General features: G+C 33.0%; 1 protein-coding gene across 1 annotated transcript in view; it reads right to left on the bottom strand.

The window, feature by feature from the left end:
* LOC110992023 (Down syndrome cell adhesion molecule-like protein Dscam2) overlaps positions 1 to 14,312 on the bottom strand; it is a 126,232-nt gene extending 111,920 nt beyond the window's left edge. Inside the window, exon 1 of the mRNA XM_045634651.1 lies at positions 14,143 to 14,312. The gene's annotated coding sequence lies outside the window, so the exon portion shown is untranslated. The remainder of the gene's footprint in view (positions 1 to 14,142) is intronic.
* Positions 14,313 to 18,046: the final 3,734 nt, after the last annotated feature.

Raw genomic sequence — 18,046 nt, 5'->3', positions numbered from 1 at the left:
TATTGTAGATAATAATTATGTGTCGACATCACAGGAGAACGAAGAGCTGGCAGCTACCTCGCACAAAGAATTAGTCTAGCTATTCAAAGGGGGAACGCTGCTAGTATCTTCGGAACCTTGCCTAAAGGGACTCCTTTTAATAATATTTTTTAATAATTAAATTTTAAGGTTAGTTATTAGATATATTTTTAGTTTGTAATTGTATATTAATATAATTAAATAAATAATATATTAATTTTATCTATAACGTATGGTGAAAGTACTTATATAAGTTACTAACTATTCGTGTATTTTGCGAGAAACATGGACACTTGGAACTTTCGACAGCCTGTTTCACGCTCAACTTGCCTTCAATGAACGAACTATGAGGGCTCAATTTACCTATGAAACTTTGTTTTAATCATTGCGAAGTTACGCAAACGTTTGAAATGGATTTCTAGTTTGATGTGTCGTGAAAGTTTGTCGGTTAGGACTGGGATTGTTTTTATTGTTTATAATTGCATGTGTTTACGTGGAATATGGTTCATGGTTGATTCTGGGCATAAATAATCACGTTATATAACTTTATATATTAAGTATCAAGATGATTATTGATTAGTATAAATAATGAAACAGTGTCGTCTATATAACAATGGTAATTTAGCACTGCGGCCTCGAAAACTACGACGGAGATTCTACTTATGTTGTGCATACCAATTTATATTAATAACCGATAATATTATGTTACGAATTTCAAGAGCCTGCAGTTCAAGAGCCTCGAAGTATAATAAATTATATTCTGCCTTATTATATTGGATTTTGTTTACGCGGAAAAAACATGATTATCATGGTAACACATTTCCATTTTGCCATAATGATTTACTCTCGTGATTATATATGTTTAATACTGAAATAAAAGATTAGAATGTACTTTATGGATTCTTTTAAATACGCGTATAATTTAAAATTGAATCTTACGTTAGTAGACATCACAAGAGACCAAAGAGCTGGCAGCTACCTCGGACAAAGAATTATCCTACCTATTTGAAGGGAACGCTGCCAGTATATTCGGTACCTTGTCTTCAGGGACTACTCTTTTTAGTATATTTAAATTTTTACATTTTAAATTTAGTTATTATATTGTAATTATTTAAACAATTGTATTTACAATAAATACAAGGATTCAATCTCCATCGGAACATACATATATAGTTGCCTGAATGATATAATAACTGTTTAAAGATGAAGTAAAAATCTAACGTTACGAATGTTGCGAAATTACATAATTAATGTTACGTACGGTATAAGGCCTATATCATATAGCTTATCGTATCGTGTTATATCAAACATATACGAACACTAACAACATATTATTAGTAGAGTACTAGAGGAACTGTAAGCATACATTAATGGTATCACAACTATATAACATAGCGAGTTAAAATAATGACAGACAGCTTCTTGCCAGTTGAATCCGTCATATTATCACTGAATAAATTCAAATTCTTTATTCAATAAAGCTTTTTATAAAATTGACGATTTTTAAATGATCCTTAACTCCTTGGGATTGATTCGGACCAGTTCTATTTATCGCTGCACTGCCTTACAAAAAATGTGTATGACTAAAATAAAAAAGAGTGGCGAAGAACTGGCAAGAAACTCTCTTGCCAGTTGTTCTTGCCCGCTCTACGCCCTTGACTTATGAACTGCTAGTAAATGTAAATTTAGAATCCATTTAACATATTTTCTGTTGATGTTCATTTCATATGTGTTTATCTATATGAATATAGTTATTTTGAGTTTGATTTAAAAGTACAAAGATAATGTAATCACAACAAGAGCCTTATGTTAAAACACACTCGAAAGTAAACACTTCAAATATTTTTCATTTCAATAATAATATTATTCCTGTAAATAAACAAATACTCAAAGGTCTGCCCTCAAATCATCCTCTGTATTCTTCGTTGTAGTTGTATCCCTAAACATTTCTAAAAATTTTGACTTGAATGAACACAATGCCAATACTACTTAGGTAATAAGTTATACAGACAGCTGGGAACCTAGCTGGAAATAAAAATGTAGACATTTACAAAAGGCCAAATGGCTGAAACAGAAGGCTTAAAAGCAATATGTTACGGGAAAAGCGGAGTTTTGGCCTCTTATTAAACGAATTCATCATCTTGAATTGTAAGCTGTTGGGAATTGTACACACGCCGTGAATAATGTCACGTATTCACCAAAATGTCCCAAACAATTTTTAATACAGCAAAACTAGCATGACTCGATGCTAAGTGATAATATGGACGTTCAGACTGCCGACATCAGTGCTTTGCCGGCTTTTTGAGTATGGATATGCTCTTAACTGGAACAACCATAAGCCGAGTAGGTTTGATAATACTTCTATATCTGGACGGTGTTCGGCAAATAGTACAGTCATAATATTATGTTCACTTGTGGAACCACTTAGAATAAAGTCGTTGTTAACATTGTCCCTTGATTTGTTTGTTCTTCTGTAAACTTTGTTTGTATATTTATTTCTGTGACCATGCAGTAATTTCAGATATAATACACTGTAGCAGATGAGCTCTTCTAGCTCTCTCCATGTATTTCTATCCCATGGAAACCCTAGTCCACACAGCCCTAGATCTGCAAAACATGGGGTTTATAGATCCCTCGATAGATTCTCTCGGGTCAAAAGCAGATGTGTTATAGCCAAATGTATTGTGGGCCAATTTTAAAACCCGATCGATATTGACATCTTCATGTAATATACTATTATATGTACTAATCACATAGAAACACCATTATTGTTTTGTGTTTACATCATGTATATCGTAAATATCAAATGCCCTGACATTTGAGAATTATCTCCGCGTACGTATCCTACTTCTAAATTCATGCCTAGCATATTCACACATTCATGTAAGCGCATCCACCGTTCCAGACATCTAACAAGATACGTGCCCCTGCATCAACCCGTTTTATTACTTGCATTTTTCAGTTCATACCGGCCTCTTGAGTGCAATACTCTTGAGTATATAGGTATCGACACTATTGTCATCAAATATCTTTCCTCCATTCCAGCAATACTATTATTTAATGTCTTTGCGCAAATATGTCTAAAGTTAGGTATATATAAGCTGTGTTAGCTTAACCTGCTACACTACGAACCCCCCAGGTTGTGTGTTTAAGTTGTGCGCCAATGCATTTCTATATATGTATATGGCTATTTGCCAGTATGAAATATAACTCAAACTCAAACCATACTCAAAATATCTTTATTCATATAGGTAAACAAGTAAAGTAAAGTATTAACGTCAAAAAAATAACAAATTAAAGCAATAATTGTATTTACATTTACCACCAGTTCGCAAGTCAAGGGCGTAAAGCGGGCAAGAACTGGCAAGAAACTTTCTGCCACTCTTTTTAGTGTACAACAGTAATAAAGTGTTATTGAATGTAATTTTTTATATAGAACAGGGGGCAAACGGGCAGGAGGCTCACCTGATGTTAAGTGATACCGCCGCCCATGGACACTCTCAATACCAGAGGGCTCGTGAGTGCGTTATGTATAAATTATTTATTATTTCAAATATTAATTATCATTTTAACGATTATCAATGCGTTAAACACTTTGAGGTTTGTTTAGTTGATTAAAAAAACGTCATAACACTTGTATGACGTCTATAAAAATGTTTTCACTGAATTAAAAATTACAATTTGTATAGGTATAACATAACAATGATCTAAAATAGTTTGAAAAACCTGTTAGAAAAATATGTTTAATAAAACGAAACAAGAAATCAAACTTTTTAAATTTGTTTTGATTTTCATTTTAATGATTTTTAATTATTTCTGTTATTACTTCATAGGTTAAGTAAATTTATTAGGTTTTAAATACTGTATACTTGATTGTAAATAAATATGTTTAATTATAATTATTTATTGCCTCCGTGAAAGTACAGATGAAACAAACACATCCAAACCTCATACGGATGTAAGACAGTTACAGAAAGCTACATACTAGTCTATGAGAGAACATTATGAATCAAATTGCACAAAATACTCAGGCGAACAGTTGTATAATTGTTATTTTCATACATTTCTTTGTTAGTAAACTTTATTATGTATATAAAAATGGTACAGATCCAGTATAAAAAGGGATACGTCCAATATAGGAACAACGTCCACCCCAGTGACATAAATATTTGATCAAATAAACGACAGACCCTTTGTTGAAAATGGACTGCAACTCTGAACATTTCGTATATAAATTTTGTATGGAAAATAAGTTAGCCTTTACACTCCAGTAAGTCGCTATTGTCCGGCTACGGCTAATTAAAAATGCAGTCAGATTTTGTCTTTTAGTCTTTGAATATTTTATTAGAAAAGCACTCAAACTTGGTTTGAAACTAAAGAATTGGGAGAAAATTTAAAAAAATAAAGACGGTTTCAAGGCTAACTTTAATTCAAGATACACAATAGAAAACCGTTATAAAACCGCTAAAGCACTGACTAATCTATATATATATATCATATAAATAAATGTGTGTGTCGTTTTTTAGATACACAAAGCTTAAGCTTAAATTTACTCTCTTCATTTAAAAAGCTTGCATATCAGCGTAAAACTCGTGTATTTATTAAAATGTTTTTTATTAAAATTGCAGAACAAAAATATTTCGGAATAAATTATATTCAAAATAAAAAAATTCCAAATTTAAAACACGTTCGTTTTCACTTTATTAATTCGTATTCCAAATAATTTGAAATTAGAATGTGAGTGACATTCTAATTTCAAATACGATTTTGAAATTAAGAATGCTAAAAAATTTACCTAAAAATTTACGTTAAAAATATGTACTTTAATTAAAAGCGTAAACTAAGATGATATAGAGCACATTTGTGCGAAATTCCTGCCGAATGTTTTTTGCACTCGCACCACGCCTATAACAGGCGTAATATCGTAACTCAGACCGTCAGGTGCAGCTGCTGCCAACGACTCATAGCGATTAACCCATTTGAGGGCTCTGAAACGACCGGCCAGTCAAGTTAGACCCCTGAATATCACTATTCCATCTCTGCTGCCGTCATAATGGACAAGAAATCCGGGCGCGGTGGGAGGTTTTGCTAACTGGTTCTCGTTTGAGAATGAGGAAGTGGCAGTACTTAGAGATTATCGATATTTAGCTTTGGTATATTGAATATAAAAGGTCATCTTTGGTATATTGAATATAAAAGGCTGTTGTATGAATCGAAACCCCAATACAGAGGAGGTAAAATCCTTTATACCTAAGCTTTAGATATCATCCGTTTCTTCCATCATTTTAGTTCTAATAGACTAGTAGGTAATGAGTATTTTGTGCCTGACCTATGACGTCTATTTTTACCACATTGTTTGCATAAGCAATCTCGCACTTATAGAGTTTTCTGGTTCTGATATTCTTCTAGTTGTCTCTTAACGTCACGGCGATGTTAATGGAAACATGATTTGTTTTTATAGTAGGTATATGTATTAGTTTCTCTAGCATCCATTTTGGGTCTGCCCAATGTAAACTTTAAATCAAAACGTCCGAGTTTGTTTTAAGTATAGAACAAACAACAACAGCCTGCGTGAATCAACGAAGACCATTAATTTAATTGAAGACAAAAACTTTTTTATCTTATCTTTTTTTTAAATTTATTTTCATTCGTCTCATGACAGAATATTCTCATGTCTTCGCCTATCTAATCCAAACACTGACATAGAGATTAATTAAATAAAAATAAATATATTATGTAAGTACTTGTTTTCAGTTACAGACTCGTTTTTTTAATCTTGTGAAATAGGTAATAACATAAAAATGTAAGTAAAAAAAATACCCTCTTATGTGTATCTATAACATAATATATATGTATAACATAAAAAATAAAGATCATCAGATAGATTCATTTTCATTCAAAGTGAGTTATAATCTTAGTTATATTGGGTTCCTGGATACAAATGACTAAACATTTTCTAATTATGGAGACAAGTTGTCTCGAGAGTTGTTTAATGTACTGTGGCACAACCCTTGTCACGAAACTTTGTACGTAGACCAAAAAGAGTATTTCTTTCATAGTAAGGACACTGCGAGACGGTTGATGTAATTTAAGGTTCACCGAGGGTATAACGGGACGATAAATATAGACAAAAATGAAGTGAAATTTCTTTGACCGAGTGAAAATATTGCATGTATTTCACTGGTGAACTTGGCAGAAGAGCTGTCTTGCTTTTTGCACCTCCAAAATCCGATTATAATGAATATTAAATGCACATTTAAGTAAACATGATAATCACATGCTTAAAGTGCGCAAAACAGTTTGACATACTTTAAATTCGAAATAAATTTTATCGTTGTCCAGTTTGCTCTACTTTGTCTGTAACTTATGTTTTATCTCTGGCTTCCGTCCAGTAGAAATATTATCTGCGCTTATTATTTTTTTATTGAATTACTTAAAAAACTTAAATTCTAGAATTCCAACTGTAAAATTGCGTCTGTCAAATTTTATTTTTGTATATAGACGTCGTATTTTCTGAAAAAAAAATTTGAAATACTAAACGGAGGTATTTTGCGGCGCGATCGGTTTCAAGTCATCCGAATAAATGCGATGCGGGTATTTCACAGTTCACTATGTACACGATATGCAAACAGCAAACATCTATGGTATGTACGTGAGTTATACATAACATCCACCTAGCTTTATAACGCTGAAGACATAAACAATATGTCTGATGATAGGTTTGGAAAAGTCAATTGTCAAATTTTAAAAATCGCATGTAAATTATTGATTGGAATAATGGTTTACATTATATTACTTTATATGCATAATATTTAAGAGAAAAGGCCCTTATTGCGATGCCCCTATAAGTATATATTTAAAGCTTTTTTGAAGTTTTAACAGAAATACAGATAAAATTATTGAGATTTGAAATATGAGCCTCGATATAAATTGCTTCAATGCTTTTAGCGATTTTTAATACTTTCAGAATGAAAATCTTTTCAAAGTATTTTTACGCTATATTTCAATTAAAAATCAGCACGTTCTCGATGAAATTTTTCACGTTATTTGTGTCGTTTTATATCCATTAGAACTGTCAGATGATTGATTGATACTGCGTGTCATGAGTTTACTTCGAAAACATTTTTCTAAGCCTCAACATGACAGATTGCTTCGAAGCTTTTAACATTATTTATAATTGGTTCAATTATAATTTTAATATTAATTTATCTATAACAATATAGCTATCGTAATTAAGCTATAAAGTTTAATTGATTCGTAGCAATATAGCCATTGTTTTTACAATAATTACTATTATTTATTAAAATATTAAAGTTCACCATATTACAAAGTACACACATGAAATACTGTAGATATAGCATTATATAAGGCTATGTCTACAGTATTCCAAGCTTTCCTAAAATATAATATGACAGTTATGGTAAATATAAATGTTAAAAGAAATTAGAAATAAAAATACAATAATAATTTATTTTCGGTTACTTTTGAGATTACTTTGAGAGAGGTGCCTGAACTCGTACGTTGGTGTTTGACAGAATTTTAAACCTTTATCTGTAATATTATCATACTATGGACGGAAGTTAGTTTTAAATATATAAATTAAACGTTACAAGAAGGCGCTTATAATTTCTACTTTGTTCTTAAAAGGCTTCGAATCAAATATTAGGGTTAAAGTACACTAATGAGGATCTTAGTGAAACCTTACTTAAATATAATTTTCTTAATATTAAAATGTTACGCGTGGTAGATGCTCTTTGGTTACGTGACCTACTTTGTGTTAAAGCTTTTGGAGCTGGCTGGTAAGACGTGAAAAAACCATATAACCGTTCAACACAAACCATATAGGTTCAAGTTTTATATACACAGAGAACTTTGAAAACCATAGATAACCATTACTTAAGTTATGTCTATGGAAACTTCAAACTTATTGTACTTTGATCAGGGCTAAATTAATTACCGACTACGATAAATAAATGTATTTAATTCAGATTATTAAACTAATAAAGAACTTTTCTTTTGATATATTTTTATATATTTGTTAAATAGATCTACTTGACTGATTGAAAAACTCGACTGAATTTATTTTGTTCCGAAAATAATTTATGGCCAGATGGCCTCCACTCCCCTAGGTCACCAGAGAAGTATATCCGACCCTGGATCTGTAGCTTATTTTAAAAGTATTAGGCACCCCTCGTAAGAAGTAGTGGTCAAAGACCATCCATCAATCCAATCCAGCTACCCAGGTCTTACCTGGATAAATGGATTCTACTCACTAATTATGTTGCGTTGTTTTTTAAGGTTGTCTATATTAAGAGTAAATTTTAGGTAACTTTTTCCAGAAATTAATTATAGAGAAAGATCTTGCATATTTAAGTTAAACAAATAATTTGAGTATAGGACAACAAAAACCTTAGTTTACTTTTTATATTGAAAATGAGCCTTTATACAATAAATGTTTTTATGTATCGTTAAATTAACCATAGACTATAATTCACCTCTATTGGCATCCTTGTTACCCACTCATCGCTTTACCGAGCCAGCTTAGTTATTGAGTTAGCAATTTACTTAACCTCGTTATTCAATGGGAACCCGGGGTCGCGAAATCTGAAAAATGATTTATAAAAGCGGACGGAAAAGGATGTTAGAGGACAAGATTATTTTCCCATTTAATATTATTTAGCTTATATTCTGAATAAATTTGAATAGGTATATAACGAAATACAAGCCCCTTCCATACTCCTGTCACAACTCCCGCCAACAGTGCTTGACGTAGAATGCCCGCCATCTTGAAATGTGACGCCTGACAATTTGACATTTCCCATTATTTAAAATTATGAACTAAATTTGAATTTGGACTATAGCTCATTAGTAGTATATAAATTTTTAATCTGTAATAATTTAGTCTTACGTAACTTTAACAGTATTATTTGAATAAATAACGTTCTGCAGATTAACTCTACTTCAAAATATTATATCTGGTTCACGTTATTTTATGTTATAAAGGATCAAAACAGAAAATAATCCTTCCTTTCAAAAGCGACTCCTTTAGCCTTTGATCCTAATTTAATTAAGATGCTTCGTGCATTCCAGGTTGTAAAGGACATAAAGCCAACCGATAATTCAATCAGGATTATCCTGGATCGATTGTGTCAAATGTATGTGTAATACATACAAGGGAATATTATGGAGTTAAAAAAATAAGTGAATTATGTTACATACAATTAAAATTAATGACTTTGAGACTATTTTTTTGCAGATTACATAAAAGTTTTTAATAATAAAAACAAATACTGAGGGGTAAGCTATAATCTGTGCATTAAATAAATCGTTTATACGATTAATCAAGGCAATAGTCTATAACTCTAAAAGCTTCTATAGATTATAAAGGCCAACAACAAGTGTCATTGCCTCTTAATAGACCCCACTCAAGTCTGTTCTTGACAGCATAGAGTATAGACCTTCTAACTTCGCCACTCATCTTTTGCTGACAAAAAATATTCACTAATTGTAGTATTTCTTTCGTGTGTAACTTTTATGCCAGTATTTACTTTGAGGTATTTAGACCACTTTATTAGGAAAATATTCGAGATTGCTATTTATTAATAACAAAGTTAAAGTTAATTTTACAAATAACTAATTAAAAATTATGCATGTCTATATTTGTGACATATAAACTCTTCGAGTTGTAGATCTGTCTAGGTTTTAAATTTATAATAATTATCCCAAATCCATAAAATAAAATACGTTTATTTAGGAACATAAGATCATAAAGGTAACACTTATTCCACCTCATTAAATTTGAACCTGTAAGCATCCCTACTCATCGGCAAATAAGACAGTGAGTGTAACCGAGAGAAAAAATCCGGCGTAAAAAACTCTCGGTACACTTTTAAAAGAGAAAATCATCAAACATTACTTATTTTAAAACAAATATAGCAAATTAATTATTGTTTACTTAAGAGCGAAGTTACAAGATTATTTTAATTACCTATCATTAAAATAATCCATTAATTCTCTCAAGTTTATAATCATTAATATTAATTTAAAGAAAATAACAACAAGAATGTTAGACTCGGACTCACATAGACTATAAAAAAGTACGATATCTTGACGAACACATTACAATTATGCCTAATGTGTAGTACTACATACTGTATATAGTGTAAATCAACCCACATCTACAAAATACTCTAGATTATATATTCAGAACGATATTATTATAAAAATAGTAGTAATCAATAAAGGTTAAATGGTAACCCCAGTTAGTTAGTCCATCACGACACTTCCCTAGTGACAGCAGTTGTCAGTTAAATTATACATTTATTGATTTTTATGATGTACCTATAAAACGTATTTAAGAGATAAATTAATACTTAAGTTATTACTTCTTGAAGTTGCCATTTATGTAGTGTAAAGTATCAGAAAGTCGAAAATAATATTAACAATAACGCATAATTCAATCCCTGCCCCGCATCCGTAATTTTTTTCCCAACATTGCCCCCCCCACCCCCTTAAATTTGTTACGTAATACTTAGACCCTTAGACTCAAAAGTCAATGGTGTATTATTACAAAATTATCATCAACTTGCCTATTAGAAATACTTCGACAACAAGGTGAGGCCTGGACCTAGAAAGGTAGCGCCATTGAGAATGTATGTTAAGTAAAGAATTAGGTTTAATAATAAAAAATATTCAATGTTACTCTCAAACTGCTTGTATAATAACTATCTATTGAATATATATAACATAGATAATGCTTATAATTGCATTTACAATATTGTCTGTGGTAACAGTATTTTATACGTCCAATAAGCGGAGGTGATGACGCTAACTTTGTCTTATACAACACATTCCTGGCACGGTGTCAATGATCGAGTTACTCAATAATATAACAAAGTTATAGCTGGGTAAACTCTTACACGGTTAGGTTTGGTTCATATTATTTATTAATATACTACATTACAGACTTTACCAAAACGATAATGTCAAGAAAAAATTAAATATAATATTGAACACTTAATATAAATAAATAAACAAATGGGGCTACAACCTTTTTAGGTCTTGGCCTCAGAATTCTGTAACTGTTTTATTGCCATTTGTTAATCTAATAGGCAAGTAGGTGATTAGCCTCCTGTGCCTGATGCACGCCGTCGACTTTTTGGGTCTAAGGCAAGCCGGTTTTCTCACGATGTTTTCCTTCACCATTCGAGCGAATGATGCCTGCGCACATAGAAATAAAAGTCCATTGGTGCAGAGCTAGATATCGAGCCTACGATCTCAGGGATGAGAGTCGCTCGCTAAAGCCACTAGGCCATCACTGCTAGTGGCTACTGAGAGTTCACACTGCGAACATATAAATATGTCGATAGTGTTAAAGACGGCATTCAGAACGTGCAACGTATATAATAATGGGGATCTGAGTATTCTGATCTTAATTTTTTTCTTTATAGCTATAGAAAAGCAAGGAGCGATAAAAACACTCCTGCCTTAACACGTGACCCTAAATTGACAAGATTGAACAATAAGTTAATAAAATTTACAGACGAAACAAAAAAACAAACATATGAAATTAATTAGGATAAACAATATTACATAATAAAAATACTAGAAATTAACTAACTACTAACAAATAATAGAACTTTTGCCAAAATTACTACGGCTTGTACCGTGGTGAGCTGATCTTCTTAATCTAGTGGGTTTAATTGATTTCCCAGAACCAGATCGATAACCGCCTGATTCGAATGAAATAATGTAATGTTTTTTTTATAGTCGACTCTTTCTAGCCAGGTGAAAAGAACAAAGAGCGATATAAACTGATAAAATTTTATCTCCGATGTAAACAAAAAAGAGCTTTAATATAGAAAACGCTTTTAAAATGCTTTTAGAAAATATAACGATTACTTAATCGGTATGGAATCTGTTTAATTGAATTTCCAAGAATTTCCCGCTACAAACAGAAAATATCAGCTGAACTTGTTGGGTGGATTAAAAACAATCGCCTATTAAACGTAATGTAGCGAACAACGTCTTTAAATAAACAAATAAAAACAAAAGGCAAAACAAATCTGGAGTCGTTAGGGTTGCCAATTACCGTTTAATAGTATTATTATTTTAAAGATCTAATCAGTTAGCGTCGTTTAAAAGTGCATATTGTATGATTGTAAACAATCAAACCTTTTATACTAGCGCTGACTATTTTGTACTTTACCTCTGTTGCATGTAATGTATACAAATTAGATTGTCAATTTCTAACGTATTATCGACTTGATTCCTTACGTCAGTACGAAAACGTTTTTGACGTACGGGAAGCGGTAAGTGTTGTTTCGGTATCATATGCATGTTTTTCAAATTGTATTACAAGTGATTTTGAAGTACCGAGTTCTTTGTTTGTAACAGTAGATCCGCTGGTATCGCATTTGAGAACCCTGAAACCTTTTTCACACGCGTTATGAAGTATTTTTTTCGGTTTGTGACCCTATTTTTATTTTATATTTCACATCTCGACTTTATTCGTAATTTTGTGTACGCGAATACATTTCAATATTTAATTTCGTTTTCAATTTAATGTTTCACCTTGATTACGTGTTAACCCTGAATTATGCAAACAAAATAAAACAAATTCAATTTAACATTACATTTTTTTTATTTACTATTATATATATATATTATACAATTATTTATATTTACTAAGTCTAGCATGTGCAGATTAATGTTCGTTTATTTATTTCAAACTAATATCCTATCCTATAAAAAGAAATCTTTTAGGAAACTCTTCTAAGTAAAATAATGATACAATAATAAAGTCCGAATGCAAAAATTACTATGAAAACATATTTTTTTACTAAAAGAGTTGTTGAGATTTTAATTTAAAGCTTTTAATAATATCCAAAATAAAATCTCAACATAAACAATCCGCGAAAATTTGAAATCTCTCCGTGAGCAACTTCTGCCGAAACCTGTAGGTTTGTAGTAGTGATTGTAGTGGTAGGAAATAAATACAGATAATACAACATTTTCTACAGCTGTGATACTTTTTTGTCATTAAACACCTTTTGTCTTTTGTCACCGTGACCACTCACGCTGTAAAGCACGCGAAACGTCCGATAAATTTAAAATGATGTTTAAATAATTATAAGTTAATACATATAAATATAACTTATATATATATTAGTGTAGTATATATATTCAATATATATATAGTAGTACATATATATATAAAATAGTGTTTTTCTTTAATGAGAGTTATTTTGTAGTTGATAAAATTTAAGTTGAATTAAGTTAAGTTATTAACGAATACGCAAATATGAAAAAAAACATTATTCCAATATATGACCAAAACTTAGATGCTTGAAAAAGATTTTTTTTAGAAATGCTGTAAAACATTAGTAATTCAAGAACTGCGAAAGACTGCATCACAAAGTATTCCCAAATGAGAAATCGTTGTATGCAAAGTATTTAAATTGCAAAAATCGGTTAAATTTATGGTTGTTGCATGAATATATTAAACGATCAATAATAATATAAATAAGTTAAATATATGGCAGTTTGAAACTACGCGCTTTTATTAAAAATTACAAAATACAAGTACTTAGGTGTTTATTGTATTAACATAATAATATAAGTACTTTAAAAATTAATAGTACCCTACCTCTCCCAATTCCTACTACCAGCCCTATTATAACATCTAGCTGTAGTAAAATCTTCAATGGCCCTTTAAAAACAAAAGTTTTCCCCATTCATACATAATCTTCCCTACACAAAATATTCTTCTACATAAAAGTCTCTATAGCCGTTTTTTCCGTTTGTGCATTATTCTGTGGGATGTGACGAAATGAGGATTGCAGGATTTCCCACCTAAGCCTTGGTTAATTGAGGTCGGCGTACACTGACAGGATTAGCTGCCAGATTCGAGTAAGAGCCCATCTAATTTAAACCACAATCCATTAAGAACCGAGAAACCTCTTTACGCGCCAAACTCTAAATGCCTACAATATTTACAAATACTTACGAGAGACGAGATTAAAAGGACCGTTTGTGAACACAGTTCGAACTGTAGCTACCTAGACATTCATGGAATACTTCATGCATATTGCCTACCAACAGTAATCTCAAAGAGTCACTAACCTCTATCCACGCGGCAACACACCCACTGCTGTTAATAGCACATTCACGTATCACGTAGTAGTCGAGCACATGTTCAATCAGCTGTTCTTTTCGATAATCAATCGTAAAGCGTTATAAGGTGTGGGTTCCGAGTGACGGCCGGCGGGGCAGCATTGCACGGGCAGAGCTTGCCGCACACGCCGGCACACTAATCAGTAATCGTTGGGAGGGAGGCTGCGTCGCACCCCCTTCCCGCCCTTCCCCTCGCCCCGCCAACGCGTAGCCTATCTGAAAACTTCGTAGATGCGCAATTTAGTATCAACTGATATTAACCGCTACGTATTACTACACCGTGCTACGCCGTAGCGTCAATGACAGGATTTATATAATATATAGAATGTTTAGAAAGATCGCATTGTTTACTTTATTTTGAACAGCTAATAGTTTTAAAATAAATACCTATTAATTCAATTATAATCATTGTCAATTGAAAATGAACACAGTGTTTCCACACGTTTTCTTTACAAAAGCTGTTAGTAGACACAAATCTGTTTAGCGTAAACTTATAGGCAAAGCATGTACTTTTATGGCTGCCTATACAGGACATCTGATACTCTACGATTTTAACGTAAGCATGTATGAGGATTAATATAATTATAATATCTTATGAGCATTACTTAAATCTAAGTAGGTCAGGTTTAATGCGTATATACGTATATACTTAACGTCGACAATAGTTCGATCATTCACGATATTCTTTATATTACCGTGTATATTAAAGTGTTAACTATAGTTACTAACAGGTCGCTATCATTAGTTCGCGTTTCATAATTAGGCTCAGTATGATGTTAAAACACCCTAAGAAAAGTCGATATAGCATGGGTTTAAACATTTCATAAGGTAAAGCTCTTCATATTGAAATTACAACATTTTTAATAATAAAGGAAGTAAATTATTTATTTATATTAATAAATAACTGTCACAGAATTTTGAGCTCTATGTATAAAGTTTTTGTGAGAAAATAAATAAAGATTATTATTATTTTTGTTGTACTCTACTTGTACAGCGCCAGCAAGCTCCCAATCCCGCAGTTGAATTAAGTACTAAAAACGCGGCAGCACGATGCGGTAACTGTGCGGTGCGGCGCCGGAGCGGTGCCGCAACGTCATCCTAGATAGAAATTACTATACCATGCCACACGAAGCGTTGCGCCGCCGCACCGCACCGTAACCGCATCGTGGCCGCGCTCTCTCTAAAGAAAATATGGTGGAAATTTCGTATTGTTTGACATTTGTTATGTCCATATACAGCTACTGGTAAGCACAAACCATCTCTTGGATTAGCACAATAGAAACTATCGTTACAGAAAATAAATTATACATTTATATCAATTCAATAATTAGACTGCAAACTATAGTAAAATACTGGGTGACGACCTTTTTATTTAAGCCCCATAGAAGAAGTGTTGGCGTAGTGGCTTCAGCCAGCGACTGTGATCTGAGGTCATAAGTTCGATCCCCGGCTGGTGCACACCCAATGGACTATCTATATGCGCACTTAACATTCGCTCCAACACTGAACGGACATGCTTTAGACGTAAATAATCGGCGCGTAAATGGCTGATCACCTACTTCTTTCTTCTTTATGTCCTATAACCCCTAGGTGGGGCAGAGGGCGTCCACAGCGAGCCTCCATCCCGTTCGGTCTTGCGCCTCGTGTTTCACCTCGCTCCAAGTCCTACCAGCTCTCTTTACCTCGTCCGCTACTGTACGGCGCCAGGTTTGTTTGGGACGGCCACGCCTTCGCTTTCCTTGTGGGTTCCAATCAAGCGCGTTTTTGGGAATATGACTGGGATCCCTTCGAAGTGTATGGCCTATCCAATTCCACTTGCGTCTCTTGATCTGCTGACTGATCGGGGTTTCTCGGCAGCGCTCCTAAAGTTGCTCGTTGGAGATTTTTTCGGGCCAGTAGATACCCAGAATATGGCGAAGACAGCGGTTGACGAAGACTTGGAGTCGGTGCGAGATGTCTTTGGTAACCTTCCACGTTTCACACCCATAAAGCAGCACAGACTTGACGTTGGATCCGAATATTTTAAACTTGATTCGACGCGTCAGCATCCGTGACTGCCATACAGGCCGAAGTTGTGCAAAGGTTGCTCGGGCCTTGGCAATGCGTGAGGCGATATCCTCCTCTGTACCTCCATTTCCTCTCACCTAATCACCTACTTGCCTATTAGAAATACAAATGATGACTGCTGATTAATTTATTTGAAAAACCCAATAATATAATTAATAAATATTCAAAATCGTATCTGCACACTGATTTAAATCTTACTCTATGTCCCATGGTAGTACGGGAAGCCGAATTTTCAGGGTTGACACATTCCGATTAAATATTCATTTGTGGACTGTAAATTGGCAACTGTGACCCTTCAATTTATAAGGCGACATAAACCCGTCATCTACACCACAGAATTAAGCGACTCTAAAAGATTATGGCACCCCTTAAAGACAGCCTAACTATTTTATGATATAAGCGTTAATCTTCGAAATAATTTTATTAAAAAAATGTTTAGATAACTACAAAAATAGTATCATATTAATAATAATAACCTTTATTCCTTTAAAATACTTAGCCTAGTATACATAAATGTGAAGTTGTATAAACACTATTAATTAATCGGTAAACCGGTTAATTACTATTTTACAACTTCTGTCCTTGGAACTAGGCGTCCTTCCTCTAAGAGCTTGTCTAGCTTTAACGCTAGACTTAGAGAATGTAAAATGACTGAAATAACGATTGTCATTTGTTTTGTTCGGGTAATTAATAACTGGTATTCTCAATTAGATTTTAATATACACAAATAAATGACTTTCGTTTATATTTCATCTTAAACGAAATAATAATTAATATTAATAATTTTAATGATTTTTAAGGCAGATTTTCCCGCACAACACCACTATGTGCAACCTTCAAGAAAAGTACCTATTTTTAAATGGCCGGCAACGCACTCGCGAGCCTTATTGCATTGAGAGTGACCATGGGCGGCGATGTCACTTTACATCAGGGGAGCTTTCTGCCCGTTTGGCCGCTTTTCACTAGTTTGGTCAGATTCCGACATAGGGCTCTATTTCCACTCGTCTCATCTCTGATCCTTCCAGTAGATCGTCTCCCCACCTCTTGATTTGTCAGCCTCTTTTCTTTCCATATTTGGGATACCATTCTGTGATGTCTTTATCCATTCTTTCGGCCTCGTGACATCTTCAGTACTTGATATTAAATATATTATTAACATCAGCAATTAAATAATACATTTCCGAATTTGGCTGGTATATCTAGCACTTACTTATACTAATTACCTAAATAGAACAATCCCTGTTAAATTTAGCATATATAAAAGTTTGGGATAGCGTACTATTTATGTAACTTGTGATACGAAACTTCCATTCGAATAGTAATCAGATTCCTGTATCGGAAATAACTTCCGGGCGTAAATTAGCTTGTAAACGGTTTATATTTGAAATTGAATTACCTCACGATAATTGTTAAATAATATTTGATAGCGGCCCTGAGAATCGCGCATGCGCCCAGCTGAAGTGGCGATCTTAACACAACCATCTTTTAAAATGCAACGACAGAACCTCAACAACCTCACACAATATGTACCCATGAATCCTCCAACACACCTGTAATATATATTATGCCCACAGCGGGAAAGATTTTCAAACACGTCATCGTTAGTCTTTTGTTTTACTTTCGTTGCGTTTGTTGTGATTCGAAAATAACACAGTTATTCATTTCACTGACATAATACTTTCATCATAATCTGATAAACACAATCGTCCCTGTCCCGTCTTTTGTTTTACACCCAACGTTTTGCCATCAGGAACCAGTAATTCTTAGAAATGTCGATGTAACAAGA

Source organism: Pieris rapae, chromosome 3 (assembly GCF_905147795.1).
Source record: "Pieris rapae chromosome 3, ilPieRapa1.1, whole genome shotgun sequence".
Classification (NCBI taxonomy): domain Eukaryota; kingdom Metazoa; phylum Arthropoda; class Insecta; order Lepidoptera; family Pieridae; genus Pieris; species Pieris rapae.
The sequence above is the reverse complement of the archived record's forward strand: the minus strand, read 5'-3'. Positions and strand labels throughout refer to the sequence as shown.